This window comes from Gnatocerus cornutus, chromosome 2, assembly GCF_029298725.1.
Source record: "Gnatocerus cornutus isolate USDA-ARS CGAHR chromosome 2, icGnaCorn1.1, whole genome shotgun sequence".
Classification (NCBI taxonomy): domain Eukaryota; kingdom Metazoa; phylum Arthropoda; class Insecta; order Coleoptera; family Tenebrionidae; genus Gnatocerus; species Gnatocerus cornutus.
In genome coordinates this window covers 13,653,232-13,672,791 of record NC_142234.1, presented here as the reverse complement: position 1 = coordinate 13,672,791, position 19,560 = coordinate 13,653,232, and the positions used below count along the sequence as shown (strand labels likewise).

Below are 19,560 nucleotides of genomic sequence, written 5' to 3'. Positions count from 1 at the left end.
AGACTTCGGTCAATCCATACTTTCTTTCAGCCTTAAAAACAGAGATTTCTGCACCTCGGTGCACGAACTACCGTGATATAGCTTATTATATTGTAATTATGTATGCAAAATTTAATTGTAGAGAGTTTTGATATAATAGGCAGAGATCGTTTTATATTGGTTGGTGGCTAATATAACAATAGCAAAATAATTTTATCAGTTAAATCTAATAACAAACTTGAGTTTGAATGTATTAATAATTAGTTGAAGCTAAAACATTTGCATGTTGTATTTGTACAGAAACGAGTATACTATAAAGAATTTCTTATTAGTTCTTCCATTCTTGTTATGTAACATAAACCAACATGCAGCGATGCGACATGCGATAAAATATTTTTCATTATAGTAATTACCATTTTAACACATCATAAATTATAAATAGCTCATAAATATTTCTAAATAACTCATCAAATAATTTTGATATTTGTTTATAAAAAAACAAAACAGATATGCATTTTGTTCATATTCATGGCAACGTAATTGCAACTTTGTAGCATGCAGTTTAATTTTTATCATTGTATAAACAGCAATTTATCATGCATTAATGAAAATTTAAGGGATCGTTAATAAATGGTTGACAATAATTTACCAAAAATAAAATTCGCAGTGTTCGTGTTTTGTGGTTTACATTTCTTGTTATTTCCATTTAATAATTTCACTTACTACCCAACTAATTGTAACAAGCACTAATTTCATTTATTACTATTGATCGCTTTATTATTGATTGGTATTAATACCTGCGTTTTAATGGTGTTTTTACAGGGTTGGATCGGGAAAGATCGTAGAAGTACAAGCTATAAAATTATATTTTCAAAAATGTTTTGTTAAAAAAAACAATTTTACGAGCGTATTTGAGTTAAACAAAACTCCCATAATACCTCTCGTTGAACATGAAACATTGTTTTTTGTAATATTCGCTTACAACGCAGATTCGGTTCGATTTGACGCTCGATTTTGTGTTTGTAATGAAATGTCTCGCAAAGTTTGCACTGCTGTTAAAAATGAAAATTTGAGAGGAAGGGCAGATTGCAGATATCAATTTCAGTTCTTGCAAAATTGTGGATTTAAAATCTAGAGTTCATGAATTTTATTATTGGAAACATTGTTTGTGGTGGGTGACAGTTGTCACTCCTGTAGATAACAAGTTAATGAAAATATAAACATTTCGGTGTCCGAGCTATTTCAATTGAAAAGTCTATTAACTGCTTGCAACGGTAAAAACAATAAACGTTGAAAAATAAAATCGAAACGTCAATTTTTTTCGTCTCTCGAACGATTGTAAAGAAACCATGAAAATAATTTTATAGCATTTAATATCTTCAAATTGAAAAATTCCTGAAGGTGTCGCACCGCCAACAGAACATTTCTCCTTCGCTGCTACAAAAGTACAGCTCATTTTGCATACATCTGCATATTGCTCGGTATTATGTGCATATTTTCAGCGTTTATATGCCATATTCGCTTCTTCTGCTGCACGTTTTTAGCTTCTCACTTACACTAAATACGTTTTATGAAGTAAAGTAGGCTTTTTAAGTCTGAAACTTGCAAACAATTTTACTTTTTTGCTGTTATTGTGCATTTCCAAGGGTCGAATGTGTTTTAATAACGAGACGAATTCGTCGTGTTGAAATTTGCTACGTCATTGGATTGGTCGAATGTGCAAATATTTATTCTTTGTGGTTTTCAATGTGGAAACAATGGAATTTTCGGCTTTGTACGTTGTCACGTTGGGTTAAAGGGTGAAAATCAACAAGGGAATAGACGTGTTAATACATAGCTAGAAACGACAGTCAAATTTGTTCAATTTGCAACAATAATTAAAGTAAAATTAAAGTTTGAACGCCACTGCTACAAAAATACAGTTTGTTACGACTACTGTGTGCTGTGGAAAGTTAAAATTACACAAGTCGACCAGTACGGTTGTTGACATAACAACATTCACTTTAAGTGAAAAGTTTATTTGCTATTTTATTAATTACCTCTCTCCAAGAAATTAAAAATAGAAGTTGACAATTAATTAACGAACAATTTACATGAAGTTAAAAGACCTTTGATGATGGTGACTGTAATCGGATTGCAATGAAGTTTGTCTTGTATGTTAATATCCACAACGGATAAATTATCTCTACATGTTGTTTAAGCGGCCCTTAAATGTTCGCTCGTCAAGGTATTTATTTGCCAATCACAGTCTAATGTAGCTTTGACATAACTTTATATAAGTTTGAATGTGAATATTTGGCTAAAATTCAGTTGGAGCTATGAGTGCTTCAATTTGTTAAAACTACAGAACGTAATATTTTATTGACAACAAATCCGGGATTTTTTAACAGGCTTTCCAACTGAAGTCCAATTAGTAAAACCAGGACACTGGACGGCAAATTAAACACTCGCTGCTCTTCGGAATTCAACAGAACGCTGTGTTTTACCCACTACAAAGCAGTGCTAAATTACCCTTTTTCCAAGTAAAAAATTACTGAAAGACTTCTTTACAATTTGTATAAAACGAGTTTAAATACGTTACCAAATCCTCCCCGAACCGAAATTGAAGAAGCAAACGTCGATATCAGCCTCCCCCTTTTAAAATTTAACTAAATCACGATTAAATTTAAATAGAGCAAAAAGGGCGAAACCTAAAGCTCGGCTACCCCACAATTAAATCGTTGCTGAAAAAATCCACCACAGGCAAATATTGACAAAAACTGCAAATTAAGTTTGTATACAATGAAGATTTTTTGTTAGATTTTTTTACAAGTCGGGAACAAATCCGGTTAAACTTATTCCAAGCCGATCCGGACCAATTCAATTGGAGATGGATTCCTCTTGTCACATCCTTGTTAAAAAGGTTGTTGCTGTAAAAAACAAGCCTCAAACGGATTCGTCACTTTCAAGTTTTATTGGTTGAATCAATTAAAACACTCAGTTGAGCGATCTTGCAACGAATAAGATAATTTCGTTGCGATTGTAGACCGGAATTCTCGTTAACTATTGGTTCGAGTTGTAACTGTCGACATGGAATTGACTTTACGCGAACGTTAATTAACAAAGCTTGAGTAGATTCAAGTAGAAAATTGAAGTGCTTGGAGAAAATTAATAACAATTAGTGTTGAAATTCCTCTCTGGGTAAAGTACGAAACAATATATCAAATGAAAATAATACTTAGCATTTGTGTGCGGCGATAATTCTAGACAACACAAGTGATAACAAAAAATTCTCGAGCAGCAATTAAAAGTAATTGAGAAATGTAAAATGCAGATTTCTTTTCAGATTTCCTCAATTCATATTTTACATAACGAACTGACAAATAAATCTTCAAAAGAATAAATTGTTTTCATTTCTACATTTGATACAATCAATATTCAATAACAGTGCACTTGAAACAACGATGAATATCGCTGCGTGGATATTAAAATTAAATTTACTTTAATATTTTAGCCTACAAAATGTGTCAAAAGCATGTAATTTTAATATTCTATTATTACTGTGTTGAGCACTAAACCTGACAGTAAGTGTCATTGAAACTGATAAAATCAATCATCAAATAGCATTATGGCCGCTATAATAATTACTAAATGGTGGATATATGTCGATTTCAAAGTAATTTGTTTGATGAGATTACGTTCTATCCTGCGCTAATTTGCAACATTGTATTGTTGGTCATCCATTGTAGTTAAAAGCAAAATGATTAAATAGCAATTGCAAGTGCAACAAGAATATACTGCGATTTGTTTAAAATTAAGCACAATTAAGCTTAAATATAAATTAACAAACCATTAAGTTTGAAATGAAATCTTCATGATTAAACATCAGCGTATGTGCTCAAATGGAATAAGAACGTCAGTCTTATAAAATTGGATTATATGCTCGTATTGATACGTCTCTAAAACGATTTATCCGTGGTACAATCATCCATATTTGTAAAAGCCAAATGTGGTCAGACATGATCAATATCATTCTTAAACTGACAACGGCAGCAGCTGGTACAACTGTTACATCAATCGGAAATCCCAGCTGAATTGCATCTTGGAATCCAAAAAATTGCATTAAATGCAATCTAGTTATGACAGCACATCTTAATTTCATTAAACCATCATTTCATCAAGCAATTTTAGAAGATAAAATCCACTGAACTTACCTTTAATCCAATTAAGATGAGCACTTTTCAGTACATTAGACAGGTTAATCCCATTTGAAAAGACCAAAAGTCGTGCAAAAAAGACCTGCAACATAAAAAGGAGAAATAATTAATGCTAATTTCTGGCTAAAATTGAATTGCAGAATTAAAATCTTTTACTTTTTCAGATGTCAGTTACGCTGACTTTCTTGTATCTTGTTCACTTCTATTTCGAACGTGTGATTTAAAGTGATTCTATAGCAGTTTGAGCAATAAAATCGATCTAAATAGAGTTCTCTACACATGCTAAACTTGCGCGAACGATTCGAGATTAATCACATCTCAAAAAACGTTTGCGTCTCGCATCCTAAAAAATGCAGCACCTCGTTCAGACTCCGTGTTTACTTTTGTTTTTTGTGAATTCCACACAAATACGAAGTTCAGCAATTTATTTACGGCACCCCATAAAATTATTTAATCAAATGAATTTAATGAAATTCGATTATAATTGTATTAGGTTTCTCGTCCGAATAATCACTTATAATAACTTGTAGTAACGCTCTAGCGTGGCCCAAATCCGCGCATATTTCTAAGGAAAAAAAAAAATCAAAAAAATAAAGCATTTCAAATATACCGCCATATTCTTGCCAACCCTGGCACAACTATATCTCTAGGCGGCAGCCATACTTCATTATGTTTAAAGCATTAAGCCCTATTTAGCTAAAATTGCAACGTCTCCAATTGGGGCAGATATGTTGGGATGGGAGGGAAGTGATTATTCGGACGAGAAACCTAATACAATTATAATCGAATTTCATTAAATTCATTTGATTAAATAATTGTATGGCGGTTTCTCGTCCTCTAATCACTTATAATAACTTGTAGATGTTTAAAGCTGCGTTGCGATTTTTCCCTTAGACAATCATCAAAAAATAAAACTATTTAGTGATGTGTGGAAGAATACATGAATACGATTAAAGGATTTAGTAAAAAATTAGTGATGCTACCCTATATTAATTATGCTCCTTCCAAAGGTGGTATGTACCTTGTACAGGTCAATTATAAAACCCTTCGAAGGACAAGGATTGTTCTGCCTAACCAGCGGTCTTCCAAATTACATCTATGGAAATTCCCTGTCTTTTAACAACTAAGTTAGACATATGTCTTGCAAAATGAGAATATTTCTCAATATCAATACCAGCTGCTGAGAGAGAGTACTCTTGATCCATCTACTGATGTTTTGACTAGTTGCCTTCCTGAGGTTTATCTGGGTACCTAAGAATGAATATTCAATACCTCCATGAATGAACTCTTGTAACGTAGTAAAATGGACGCTACGAGTGAGTTTTCATCTTCTTAAAAAAAGAGAAGCTGTAACAGGGGTGAATATCCGCTTGTGAGCTAGTGTTTAATGCATTTAAAATCTTGATTTTATCCTCTCCATTTGGGTAACAAAAAATTTGCACCCGATGAGCAGAACCCAAAAGTCAGTGTTTACCTCGCTTGTAGGACAAATTAATGAAACAATTTAAGATTTTAGAATTAAAACCAAAAATAAGATATATTGAAGCACTGGAGAAAAGCTGCATCCATACGTCTTCATATTTGAACTTTCCTGTTCTCAACTTACAGATCCTTTAGGTACATATATTATTAAGAGGGGTTAATGACAGACAATCTGGTATAACCAAACAAAGCAACGTGCTGATCTGTGACATCGTAACTATTGTTTTGAAAATAAAAACATTTTGTAGGAAAGACAAGCATGACTTCATTCTCCTTCTTCTTTTCACGATAGTCCTACCACCAATTGTGTGTGTTGATCTGTAATCGATACTAAAAAACAAGGTTTACTTCAGCATCAAAACCATGCTTGTAACGGCCAGTTGGGAACCCACTAATATGCCTTCAGCTTGGTCGTTAAAGATCTATTTAGGGTAAGAAAAAAATTTGTCCAAGTTACTGTAAATAAATGCATCTATCGCTAAGGAATTTGAATCTCTTAGCCACGAAAAATATGTATCATATTGGTATTTCAAATTGAACACAAACTGATCCAAAAAACTGTACAATCTGATTAAAAATTGTTTAATTTGGTTTCCATCGAGATCATTCAAGGATCGAGATCAGCGAAAACATTTCGTTAGAAGAAATGTACAAAGCATCCAACCATCTTCCTATGCTTGCAAAATTGGCAATCCTTCTTGTTAGCCTGAAAAGTTGTGAATTCCCATTCAATTTATGTAAGAGAAGACTGTTGTGTTGTCCTTTCTCAATGAAAAACATTACCTCATTACAGCTTCGCAAACTTTGACGAAGCACTTGGTACCTAAATAACTGTCAAAAGTTCAAGATCATTGTTGTAAAGGGTTTTTGGTTCATTGCTGAGCCTCAGCGACATTTTTGTTTCTATTTTGGAGTTCTTAACTGTGGAAATTCCAGAAGACATCAAAAAACCCATTCATATATCCTCAGTTTATACCTGCAAACTCCTAAAAACCAGATTCTGTAACCAGCAGTGGGTACGAACAGTTTGGTCACTGCGTCGTCACCCTAGCTGTCAGTAGAAATAAAACACATTGTAAGCAGTCTTTTCTCAATACAATATACGAAAGAGATCGTCCTTTTTAACATAGAACTCCACCAGCCATAGTGCCCGACCTGAGCTGGATGCATCGTACTTTCAATTTCCAATGATTCATTTCGTATTGCATTATATGCTTTTGCAATATTCGAGTGCCACCCTTCAAGGTCCTGTGAACTGCTTTAGCAATCAACATATTGGAGTTATATTTTCTGAGGACTTGGTGAAAAATAAGTAAATTCCCCTTGAAAAATTTGCACATAGAGCTATCCGTATTTTACTGCTGGATATGCTGATACCAAAAGTGCTATGCTAACCAATAAGTAAATGTCCCAACGGTACATGTGAAGTGTCGTTGAAAATATCAAATCTTCTTGGAGATTTTAGTTTTCTTGTCGTCAAGTAAAAGAATAAGGATGTTGATAGTATTAAAAACGACGACCTAAAAATTTGTCTTGGAAGAGAAGTGGATTACTTTTGTCTTTGTTTGTAATGAAACCAAGTTCCTCTAATAGAGTTGTTGTTAGTATCGGATTGGATGAACACTGTGTGTGAGTATCTCCAAGTATCCTATCGGGGTAACATCTAAATAGATGATACAGAGGATGCCTTTGTTTCCTAGCCAAATTGCAACGAGTTTCATTATTTTAGTAAAAAACCAGTAGAGCTGAGTTCAGCTCAAAATCAACCAGCCAAATTCATACAGTAGTATATCCTGAAACCAAAATCTGAAAGATACTTTCGGTGTCCACTACGAAACGGAAACAACAAAATAGGTTAATTTTGCCATAAAATTACTTCGCTTCATGGACTTGATTCTGTACGATAGTCCTCCATTATAAATGAAAAGAATCAACAATGTTTATCAGCTCTCTAGGGTTCAGTATGAACCGATTACTGTCACAGGGCTTTTCTACTAGGAAGTGGTAGTTTGGGGTGAGGTTCCATAATCAGATTGCCCCCTTGCGAATTAAATCGTCAATGGCCTTGAAATTCCGATGTGTTTTGTTGGAGAGACTAGTGATTGAAGAACCAGATTGTTATGGAGTTTTAAGAAAGGGAATTTTTAACCCTTAATCCATCAGAAATGACCAAGTGATTGGTAATTTGTTTCCATTTCTGAAGAGTGCTGTGGCACCTACAACGAATATACTTACGGTATATTTCCGTCTTGTACCGCGACTCTCTCGTTCAATACGACGAGGCTCTCTGGTTTAACGATGCCCATGGCTGTCTCCTTAGGTTCGCTTACTCCCCCCCTTTTCTTTGAACAAACCTAGCTGGAAACCTTGGTTGAGAGACACCCTGAACGTTTGGCGTGCTAGCTCCATAGCCTTGGCCACTTTGATACGTTCTCATAGACCTGAACAAAAAACTTGGTTTGATGGAAGGGACAGCTACAACGGCGCTGAAGAGGCATAAGCCTAAAGCGACGCTTTCAACAGTATGTAATACATCTTTGTCTGTATTGTTTACTTTGATTTGTACATCTGTTGAATAAAATACATTTGAGTGCTACTGTTATAACCTGTCCTACAGATGTTGAAGGGTAAGTAAGTAAGCTTTGCCGCCGTTCGACGGATAATTTCGACAGGGGTCAGTTAGTAAACGACATGAGTCTACATGGTTCATGGTACTCATAGTTTCCTTCCTTATATTGTAATTGTTGTCATCGTTTTTTCCTGAAAAACGGTACCTTTTCCAACTGGTTTTGGGAACCTGCAAAAGTCAAATCCTGGCGTAGTTTGTTAGCGGATGACAGCAATTAGTTGTTGGCAGATGACAGCAGGACGTTCTGAACCAACTTACGGGGCTTTGAGGACTGAGCAATTTGTTGAAGTGGCGATTTTGGACATAATTGTCTCCCTAGGACCATAGGACCCGTTTTACTGAAGATTGATGCAGTTGAAATTCTTAAAGCTGGGGACGTGATGGGTCCTCTCCAAGACTGTTCAGGATTTCCGGCCCCAGCAACTCGACAGTTTTATTTCCAATCTTGAGAAACTGGAGTTAATTGATGCCACTTTAACACTATCCACGAATTTGGGGTGAAAAAGGTTTACCACGTGGATAGTGCGGGGTTCTGGGGTTTGTACTCTGCAAGAGCTTTACCCGTATGTGACTGGGATCGCCACGCGAACCCCCTAAAACCCACGATGTTGAGGTTCTGGATGGCCCCGTTCATCTAACCTCAATTCCCGGGTTTTCAAGCGCTTTGCAAAATTCCTGCGGGAAACATGCTCGTCCTCTGAGTCGGAGGTGACTCTATGCTGTTTATGTTTGTCCATTTTTGCTTCTAAAGCTACAAAAAAACGAATTAATACCTGAATATAGTGACAAACACACTTGCGGTTTGGGCGCGCAAAACGTAATGAAGTATGGCTGCCGCCTAGAGATATAGTTGTGCCAGGGTTGGCAAGAATATGGCGGTATATTTGAAATGCTTTATTTTTTTGATTTTTTTTTTTCCTTAGAAATATGCGCGGATTTGGGCCACGCTAGAGCGTTACTACAAGTTATTATAAGTGATTAGAGGACGAGAAACCGCCATACAATAAACATGGTCCTGTACGCATCAAATATTTGAGAAAACGTGGTGAAAAGCGCCACATAAACCATAGGATGAGTGTGTACAAGACTCCACCGGAACGTTGTCGGATAAAATCAATGAAACGAGCTGGACATCGTGTGTTGTTCTTCTCACTCTTCCAAACTATAAACTACACCGCAATTTGCTCGAATGAATCTCATCAAACATTAATACGTAGAGTAGGCGACTCTTGCATGGTCAGTGCTTATAATGGCCGCAAATGTTGAAGATTGGGTTTTACACGAGGTTGATATAATAAAAAGTGACCGAGAGGGGAGTCGAATTTATTAAATCAGACTGGAAATTAATTTTGGTGTTAGTCTCATGGCGCGGTTATTTTTGCTTTTAGAGTTATTATTAGATAATCTAACTAATGGAATTGATTTATTTTTTCGCTCGTACAGATTTAAATAGATGAGTAACCCGGTGCATCCACCATTTGTAACCACACGGTTTTAATACTGACAATACTTTGAATAAGCCGAGACTTTTATAACAATGTAAAATTAATTATAGCTTTGGGTTAAACTTTCATTATTGAAAAACCAGTGAGTAGATAAATAGTGCAATTTGACTCATAATATGCAGATTAACAGTAACTATCTATAACTATCTATAAAATGTATTTCATGTATCAAATTTTGTATTAATATCAGTTTTAATTACTGAATCGTTGTTGTGCATTTTCGCCTTTTGTTCCTCACCGTTATGGTTTTGCAAATGAGGTTGATTAAAATTTAAAACTAATGCACCACTGAAGTACCTACGTGGAGATTATGAGGTTGTATTGTGCATTAAGAGAGTTGCCATTATCTCTTCTAAACATTGGGTTGTTATTCGGGTCTGCATCCTAACGTGCTTGTTGTTTTTCATTCATTCATCTATTCATAAATAGCGAATTGGTATATTTTACGCACTAAAACGCACTTCTGTTTAAAAAAATGTCATTTCGAAATTTAAATAAAATATGAAATGTTTTTGTAATAAATTCAGAAAACGCATTTTTCCAAAATTTGCCATTTCAATTATAATAATTTAGTTATTTTACAAAGACAAATTGTCATTATTCAAAAATAAAAACAGAAATGAAATGAAGCATAAAACATGTTTTTTCTAAAATATTAAATTACCACAGACATGGATCATATTAACAGTCATTATTTACTAAAACTATGTAGTCGTTTTATTTTGAACAATTTCCGTCCGATTTCAGTTTAAATCAATTAGTCTTATTTACTCGAAATTTAATATCGAAGTGTACGTCTGTACAAACGAAGCAGTTTAAATTAAGCGAGAAAATTGTTATTCGTTAAAATGTTTCTACCTCGCTGTACAGGAAACAAAGAAAAACTTCGCCACCGCGTTGTTGTTTGGTAGAAGAGGACAAAAGAAGTAAGTGTTTTTTCGGATTGTACCTATTGCGTTTAAAAATTCTTCACATTCTTATCCAAACCACGACTCTGAATTTTTCATCTGAAAAGTAGCACAGCGTCCATTCTGTTTTTATTAATAAAGCGTTGAAAAAATTGCGGACTGTAGCAGTACAACGTGACTGTAATTCTTAAAGGCCACTTTCCCGAAAATGCACTGAGACTGCAGGTTACATAAGCATAATTGGATCTGCTACTGCGGCTGAAATTCCCTTACAAATGTTAATAGCAACTTTAAACACCGCCATCTGTTTCGTTGCACAGGATAAATAAAATAGGAAGAAGTTTAAATAATGGCAGAATTCACGGATTCTTGTTTGTACAATTTCGTTACATAAATCAAGAGAGCACAAAATGCAAGAGGCTTGTGATATAAATGGTACAGACGAGTTGAATGCATAAGATGAATGTTTGTTTTGCCACCTTTAAATTGAAATCCATTTAAAACGTTTTCTCCAATTACTGCCGGAAAGCATGTTAGCGCGATAAGACTTTAATGATTTTGCGGTACCATTTCGATTGAAACCGATAGTTTTTTGTGTAGTTCGACGTACATATTCCAGCAAAGAAGCGGAATTTCAGCCCTCCACCATTAATATGAATTACAACGCCGCCCTTACACGAGTAGGTACTTTTGTGTTAAAATTTCAAAGTATCTCTGTCTCGACAAAATAATTTGCTTCCATTTTCAGCCGCATAAATTTTTTAGGAGCAGCCCCAGTCGTGCGGCTGTATTTAATTGCAATCTCCTTTGAAAAATCCGTTTACATAAAGAATCTCGTAGACTAACCGTACTGGAACAAAGTGCATATCATGATTTCAAAAATACCTAAAATATCTCGCTTCATGTCCTTACAGAACCGTACTTAGATAAAACTATAAAGACGGACACGGAAAAAGTGTCCACGCCTCATAAAAAATTTACATAACCTTCGAGAGGTGCCATTTCTTCGGTCAGTTTAAGAAAATGAAAGTAGTTCAAGTCTATCAAGTCCATCCCTTCAGGGTTCCAATCACTGTTATGTGGTGACATATCGTCAGATAGGCCAAATCATTACAAATTAGATTCGCATTTAAAAAACGCAATTTCTATGATAATCACACGATTATGATTATGATTGGTAGCGATGTAAGAGCGTGTATCGACAGGTGTAATTTTTCACATAGTTGTACACGCAAGGAAACTGCACTTTCTTTTTCCGCCGTGTATAAACATAAGGGCAGGCTAAAAGTAGCTGAATAATGTATAAAAGAGGGTTGCATGCATTTACGTGGAGAAAAGTGTGGCAATTTTATCATTCTCACTTTCTGACAGTTTATTGAAATTGTAATGATGGCGGCAAATGAAATGGTGGTCAACAAGGAGAACCCAGAAATAGGTCAGCAGTTTGAATTCCTCCAGATAAAAAACTCTGGCGAATTGTGAAGACTAAACTTTTGGTCTTTTATGAAACGATTGAAAAGATTGCTGATAAAAAACAGAGTTTCTAATGACTTTGTGAATAAAAAAATATTGAAAATATGTATAATAATAGTCCAAAAGATCTCAAATATTCTGAGTATTTTAAAATTTTGCAGAATTATTTTCTATTTATAAAAATAATCGCAAATATTCTCCATTTCTTAAGCCGTTGAAGGGTTTGGAGAATCCAAAGAAGCCCCAAAATTAAAATTGTCTCGGTAATTCCAAGTATTTGAAAATATGGAAGATAATTCAATAAATCTTAGAAACTTGAAAAAAAGAACTCTAGAATAAAAAAAAAATGAAAATTTAGACGATCTAAATCCAATGTTATTCCAGTAAAAGTTGTCACAAGTGAAGATTGACTTATGTCAGAAACGACTTCTATTAATAAAAATTGATAAGTATCCCTAACAGGGATCTAACTTATCTGTTTCAAAAGAGCTTCGAGTTGTACTGCAGGATTCATTTCATGCATATTCGTTCATGCCGGCATATTTTCTATTCTTTAATTTATTAAAATAGTTCTTTGTTGTACCTTAAAAACGTTATTTCTCGTTGCTTCTATTAAAATTTCAAGTGTTTCTAAAGACTAAAGATGTGTTATTACATGAATATAATAATACTTTCAAACTCCTCGCCCGGAACAGCGCTAAAAACATGTTTAGCAAGATTCCGACTTTGAAAGCAAAAGACTGTAACTATTCATTAAAACAACTCCAGTAGACAAACAAGTTTTTGTTCTCTTAGGCAAACATTAAAAAATGAGTTGTTAACAGTAAGAACTTCGAACGGTTGCTTCTCTGCTCCTGACTCTTGGAAGCAGGTAATTAGCAGCATATCATATTTTTTCAGACTACAAACCTTACTTACTTTTCAAAAACATAAAGTTTCACGATGATCCGATCTGACGTAAAATAAAGATAATTCTGAAATCTCATTAAATGTTTCATCTCGTTCGCCAGAAGATCGCGTGACCGTTCCAATTAAGCAAATCACCTTTAAAAATTGTACCTCATTTTTTCTTTAGCGAAATTAACAAGATCTGAGGAATATTTTAACACCAGTGGTCGAAAACACGCAATTAAATCCTGGTCTGAGTGAGTTATTGTCGAAATAAACAACCCGGAAACCTGTTATTTTCTGAAAAAAATTATTAATAATTACTGAAACAAAATATATCTTATCATAATTTGGGTGAAATCTCGGTACAATTTTTCTTGTGCCCATGTCGGCTGTAACGATAAACATCTGGGGTTATTTATACAGCTTTCGCATGATAACCACTCATAAGAAGGGTGGAATATTCAGAATTTTTCGAGAAGGGATGTTGTACGAGCCTTAATGCGAACGGAATCAAAATAATTTTCCTGCTTTGCCGGAAAGACAATTAATTTTCTAAGAAAAATTTACATTTATAATCTTTCTAAAAGAGATAATTGAAATTATATTGATTTAATTTTTCTCGTCTGTGATGGTAATTTCTCTCTCGATTAATACGGCGTCAATTAAGTCGTGATTTCTGGGACGAAATTAAATGACAAAGTGGCACTTCTCTCTTTTAATAAGTCACCCCTTGAGTAAGGTCACTGCATTATTAAGTTCGTATTTTCGTACTTTAATAAGAAACTCATCGTGTGGGGTATATGGGACTGAATTTATTACATTTCCGCTTCGTCCCTTGTGCTAATTTATTAACAAACCCAAATCAAATAAATTTGGACGGAAAAAAGGCACAACCTCTGTTGGCCAGTTTAAATTATTGAAGACAATAAGTTATACCGAAAGGAACTTTAATTTTTAGCTAATTTATAGAGCTTTGCGGAAATATTTAATTAGGAGGCGAGCGAGTGACGTTAATGGGTTGGATTTAAGGAGCCGACAACTGCAGTTTGAAGAGTTTTATTTCTATTTTACACTGAAAATGAATGCAAAATTGAGGGGGTGTGCTATTTTATTAACACAAGTGTTTGTTGATAAATCGAAATGAGAGTACTGGGATTTAAAAAATGTACCGGAAGCTTCACATGTAAATCTGACCACTCTGATGATCCCATTACCATTATTCAAATCGAATTAATTCCACATTATGGCAAATGCCTAGATGACAGCATTTGATCCGTGTTGTCTCATGTTCTCGTTTGCATAAATTGACCCCGGCTATGCCGAAACATACAATTTATTAAATTATACATCATCTCTCCTAGCATCAAATTACAAAAGTAAAATTTCATCAACTCCATCGATTCACTCCATTTATATTTTAGGTCTACTTGTGAGGGAAAATCTCGTCAAATATTGACGATACGCTGGTTGACAATAAAAAGGGCAACTCGAAATGAGAGGAAAGAATCTGAAACAAAGTTAAACCACAAGTTTGGGATAATGTTGAGAGGATGGGAGAATTGCCCTTTTATAAGTTTCGCACCTGGATGAGGTTATCAATGTTTCAGTGTCCCGGTCGAAACTTTTCGATTCGTTTACTATTTATAAAGGACAAATACACCACGTATTAGTTCAAAGGGGTACTTTTAAGGAATAAATTCTTAAGTATTTTCGTCTGAAATAAATAAACCTCTCGTCTCAGTGCAAAAATTTAAAATATTCATAGTATATTTCCGGTCAGCGATAATATTTATAATAGCAAATTAAAAATCGTTATAAATAATTTACGTCGGTACAAACTAACGTTCGTCTTTCCCGGCTGGTAAAAAGTTAATTCAGATGCTGTTTCGAGTTCGCGACTTAATTAAAAAGTTTCCGACTGGGCAACAACAGAGTGATTAGGACATGTATTTGAGGAAGCGAAACAAAGAAAAAATGATAGAGGGTTTTCTTTGTTTTGTTTATAAGGCGGGGAGATTACACAATGTGAGATTAAAGACTGGTGGAGATTTTTTCTAGGGTTTTCTAATTACACTTCCGGTTCTATTATTTACAAAATGCAGATTCTGCTTTGCTGTTGTGGTTGGACCGTTCCTTTTAATTAGATGTGACTGTCAGGGCTTTTGTGAGATAAACTGAAATATCAGAGTTTGTTAGATTTCATTTTTCTCTAAACGTAGAACTAATATTTGAAGTTTTAAGATTACTAATAATACTAAATAACGGAATGATAATAGCTCATTACTGAACAATTCCAGATATTGTCATTCCAAGTCATATCTTATTGTCCATTCTGGCAAACTGCCAAAAAGCTGGCGATCTGAAACAAGGAGTAATAGTTCCGCAATGTCCGCACAACACTTCCGCTTGTCATAATGTGGTTTTCAAGGCGAAGCATTAGCCCACTCACTAACAAAACGGTCATCTCTTCAAGCACTCTTCTTTATTTGTTTAAATGTTTTCCGTTGAAAGTCCTGATTAAATTCTGTAATCGTAAAAGTTGGATTCAAACGCTTTTACCTAAAAACCTTTTTAATTTTAATAATTCCTCGTTAATTATAACATTAATTTGGAGAAGTGCAAATACGGAGGAGCAAAACAAGAAAATTGTTCTCGTTCAGAAAATGTGAATTAAGACATTTTAAAGGGTTAGATAGTTGAAGCGAGGATAATAAATTTCGGTAATAAGTTCCTAAGTTTTCCCGTTTATGTCAAGTGTTTTCTTATGAAATGTTCGAGACATGTATGTTTCCTTAGGGATGAAAGTTCGTACGACAAAGAGAAAACTTCTCCTAAATTAATCGCGCGAAAAAGGCGGAAGATTTTTCTTGTTCCCGGAATACAGGAACGGTATTCTCTACTGGAAAATTTACATGTGCTTGACCCATAAAGCGTCACGAAGAAATACGAGAATAACGATACAATTTCAATCCTTTTTCTTTTCATGATTTTTTGCCGATCGATAGGAAATTCTGCAACAAAATGTTAAGCAGCCAATGCGGAAGTTCGCTTAAAACATCTTCAGTATTGAAGTTTTTCTAAGGAAAATGTGTCTCCCTGACATTGTCTCCGTCCGAGAATAATCAATTACTTTAGACAAATTAAAAACTTATTCAAAATTAATTGCGCGTAAAATCGTGCTCAAGACATTTTCTTCTGATTTTGATATGAATCGAAACAAAATTTGTTTAATTACGTAGGCAACGATCGTAACTTTATGTAATTTCCGGCGTAATTTCCGGATCTTTCCAAGAGGGCCATTTCTTAAAATTATATCGCCAATGCTTCACTGAAAGAAACGAAGCGATTGAAAATGTTTGACTGTGATTTATGTTGGTGCCACAGACGAAACTGCGATTATTTTTTAAAATCGTGAAAAAATGACCCAAAGGAAAACATATCGGCGTTATTGTCACCCAGTTCTTTCTATCAACCAACTGCTGGGTCATAAAGCACGGTAGAACACAGAAAATTGGAAAAATAAACGATCTAATTAATTCTCTCACTCTCTGGTCGAATTTCCTGTGGTTTGGTTTGAACTACTATCTGTTATGCTCCCATGTACGCATCAATTTATAATGAAATAAAACGTTTGAATACGATGAAAAATCTGGAATTGCATTCAATAATAATAGAAGTTAAAACAATGATCACAATACAGTTAACACGGTTGCAGATTATAAATGGGATTCCAACATTTTCTGTCAATTCAAAAATGAAGCGCAACAAAATGAAATCCTGTTTTGTCAGTTAATGATGCATGCCTAATATTTTTCAGCCAAATTTATATTTACTGAAACCATTCGAACGTTCTGAACAGTGATCATTAATAAAACGCAAAGCCATAATTTTAGTGGAATGGACGTTGCCATTATTTAAATTATCGCAAAATTGGAAATAGAAAAATTCGATTTTGTTTATTATATATTATTTATTAACTAGTTTCGTACCCGAAACATTCTCAAGGCGAAATTGATGTAGACGTTAAGCTGCTAAATCAAAATTCAGCAATTTCGACATAATTGGAAGACATCCCCTTTTCGTTCTCGACTTTTATAATGTGCACACATACTGAATTTGACGTTTTAAGGGTCCCTTCGGTAAAATTCGGGTAGAAATGTGAAAAATGATGTTTGTTGCGGCCAATAAAGAAAATTGCTGACATGGATCCACATCTATCTCAACGCTCTTCTTAATACAAAGATGGTGTAATAGAACAAAACTGAGGGAGGAAAAAACAAGTAATGATGTCGATACGTCAATAATTTTCTTACCAATCCGAAGAAACGTGAAAATTTGATAAAACGTGTGTGGTAGAGAAACTCATCGGGAAGTGAGATTTAAGGCAATTGGCGAGAAGATGACGAAAACCCAGCTCGTTTAGGAAAATTTGTTATTTTTTTATGTGGGAATTTTATTTCAGTCTTGACATGAATTCAGATGAGTTTACAGCACGCTGGCCAACACCATATAATCCATCAACTAGCGGTGATTTGACCCGAGTTTACTGATTGAACCTAACATGATTTGTAGCGTTATTGGGAGCAAAAATTCGGTGGCAGTTCAAGCGCGTCATATTCAAATAAATCTAAAAGATAAATTAATTTAAATTTTCTTCTAAGGGAGAAATGGTGCGGGACAGCAATTAAAATTTGATGGATCACAAAGGAAACTACCACATTCTTTTGTTAAAGGGACCGGTATCGAAGTCAAACAAATACTTTTTTGTGCGATATCAGCATTTCCTCGCCCTCATAAATCTTCCGGTGTTTTTGGTCATCCATCTTTAGTAGTTGCTCTTTAGTTCCGGAGGCATTTCCAGTAGATCGAAGAAGTTTAAAACGGCAAACAAAACGAATTAATCGTATTTCACGGTCAAACGAGCAAAGGGTTCTTTTCCGAAACAAGGTCCGGATAAAAAACGTAAAGAAACCACCGAAGCAATAAACGCTTTCACGTCCTCTGTAAGAATACCCACCACAGCGTTTCTATGTCGGGGCTGTTTTCATGCTGCTCTTTAAGCCGTCGCATTTCCAAGCCTAAATTACTACGAGCTTCCAACTACATAACAGCAAAGTCCCTAGATCTATTTCGGACTCCGATAGATCAGCAACTATCCGCAACGTATCCAATCACGCTAACGTCAGGATTACGTGATGGTCGCGGTCCACTCGATTTCTAAGACCGGTTTAACCGGCCATATTTCATGTCCGGCGGTTCGGACATGCTTTATTTTATGTCTAGACGCGTCAAGGAGATGCTAAGCTCGGGACAAAAAGGGTGCACTTAAATTATCGTTGTGCTTAATTTTTTAAAAGAACTGATCCACACGTCCCGACAAAAATATTTGCGCACACTTCAAAGCCCCGTTTCTCGTGTAATTCTGTCGTTATTTAGAACCACTGTTCGTCCGAAACCGTTTGGATGTTCAAGCTTACAACGTGCTTGAACGTAAACAGCACGAAAGTTGAAGTAAATTAATTTTGAATTCGTGCGGGTACAATTGTCGCAGGAAAATGTGTGGGTTTCACGACACAGGAACCGGAGGTATTTGTTAATAACTACGCTTTGATGATAATGAGGTAATGCTGGAGTAAATCGAGCTGTTCTGTCAATATAAAATTAACGTTAACTCAATTTATTTTGAATTCAGTTGTGTTCTGGAAATTACTGTAAATGTTGGAAAAAGATCAATCGTAGTTTATTAGCTCTAAAATGAAATACGGAAATAACTATAAAATTTAATCATTGCTCGCATCAAATTAAAAATGCTCAACCGTAATTATTTTGATTCCCAATATATTTAATCAACAATTTTGACGAATGGAATTATGAATATTGAAAATGAAAAATGTTTCGTTTCATCCGTTTATCAAGAAATAAATATAGGACTGATATGATTGTGGCAAACCGGAATAAACGTGACGTGCATACTAACGGAGTATTAATTTGCTCAGAGAGATGGTTTTAACAGTTTAATTAAAGACCCATATCGAGCTCAGTAATAAAAATAAATTTACATAAAATCCGCAAGCTGTGCCATAAAAGAGCGCCATTTCAACATTTCACTAGAACAAGGAAATTTCAACCAAACTTTTAACGGAAATTTGTTGCTTCTATAGTTAATGAATATTCTTGATTCTTTTGGAAATACATAAAAAAAACACGAATACATTTCCTGATATTAAATTGTTTAATTTTGATGGAAGCGCCGCGCAACACCGGTAATTTTTCGAACTAGTTACCTATGAAAAATAACGTTTTATTTATGCAAATTTTAAATATAAAATTTAAATAATAACGCGTTTAAACATTTTACTGGTAAAACAATAAATTTGGAAGCTTTACTACTTTAAACAGGCTTGTAAAACTGTTAAATTCCAAAATTTTAGAAACAGAAAACGAAACAAATTTCAATTTCCGTAACTTTGGCAGTTTTACGTCTTAAAAAAAGGAAA

General features: G+C 34.6%; 1 protein-coding gene across 4 annotated transcripts in view; it reads right to left on the bottom strand.

Annotated features, from left to right (window-relative positions):
* The window catches only part of LOC148179248 (uncharacterized), a 121,313-nt gene that overhangs the window by 89,346 nt on the left and 12,407 nt on the right, over nucleotides 1-19,560 (bottom strand). For all 4 annotated transcript variants that reach the window (XM_088030292.1, XM_088030296.1, XM_088030294.1 and 1 more), the window contains one exon: nucleotides 4,173-4,257. The gene's annotated coding sequence lies outside the window, so the exon portion shown is untranslated. The remainder of the gene's footprint in view (nucleotides 1-4,172; nucleotides 4,258-19,560) is intronic.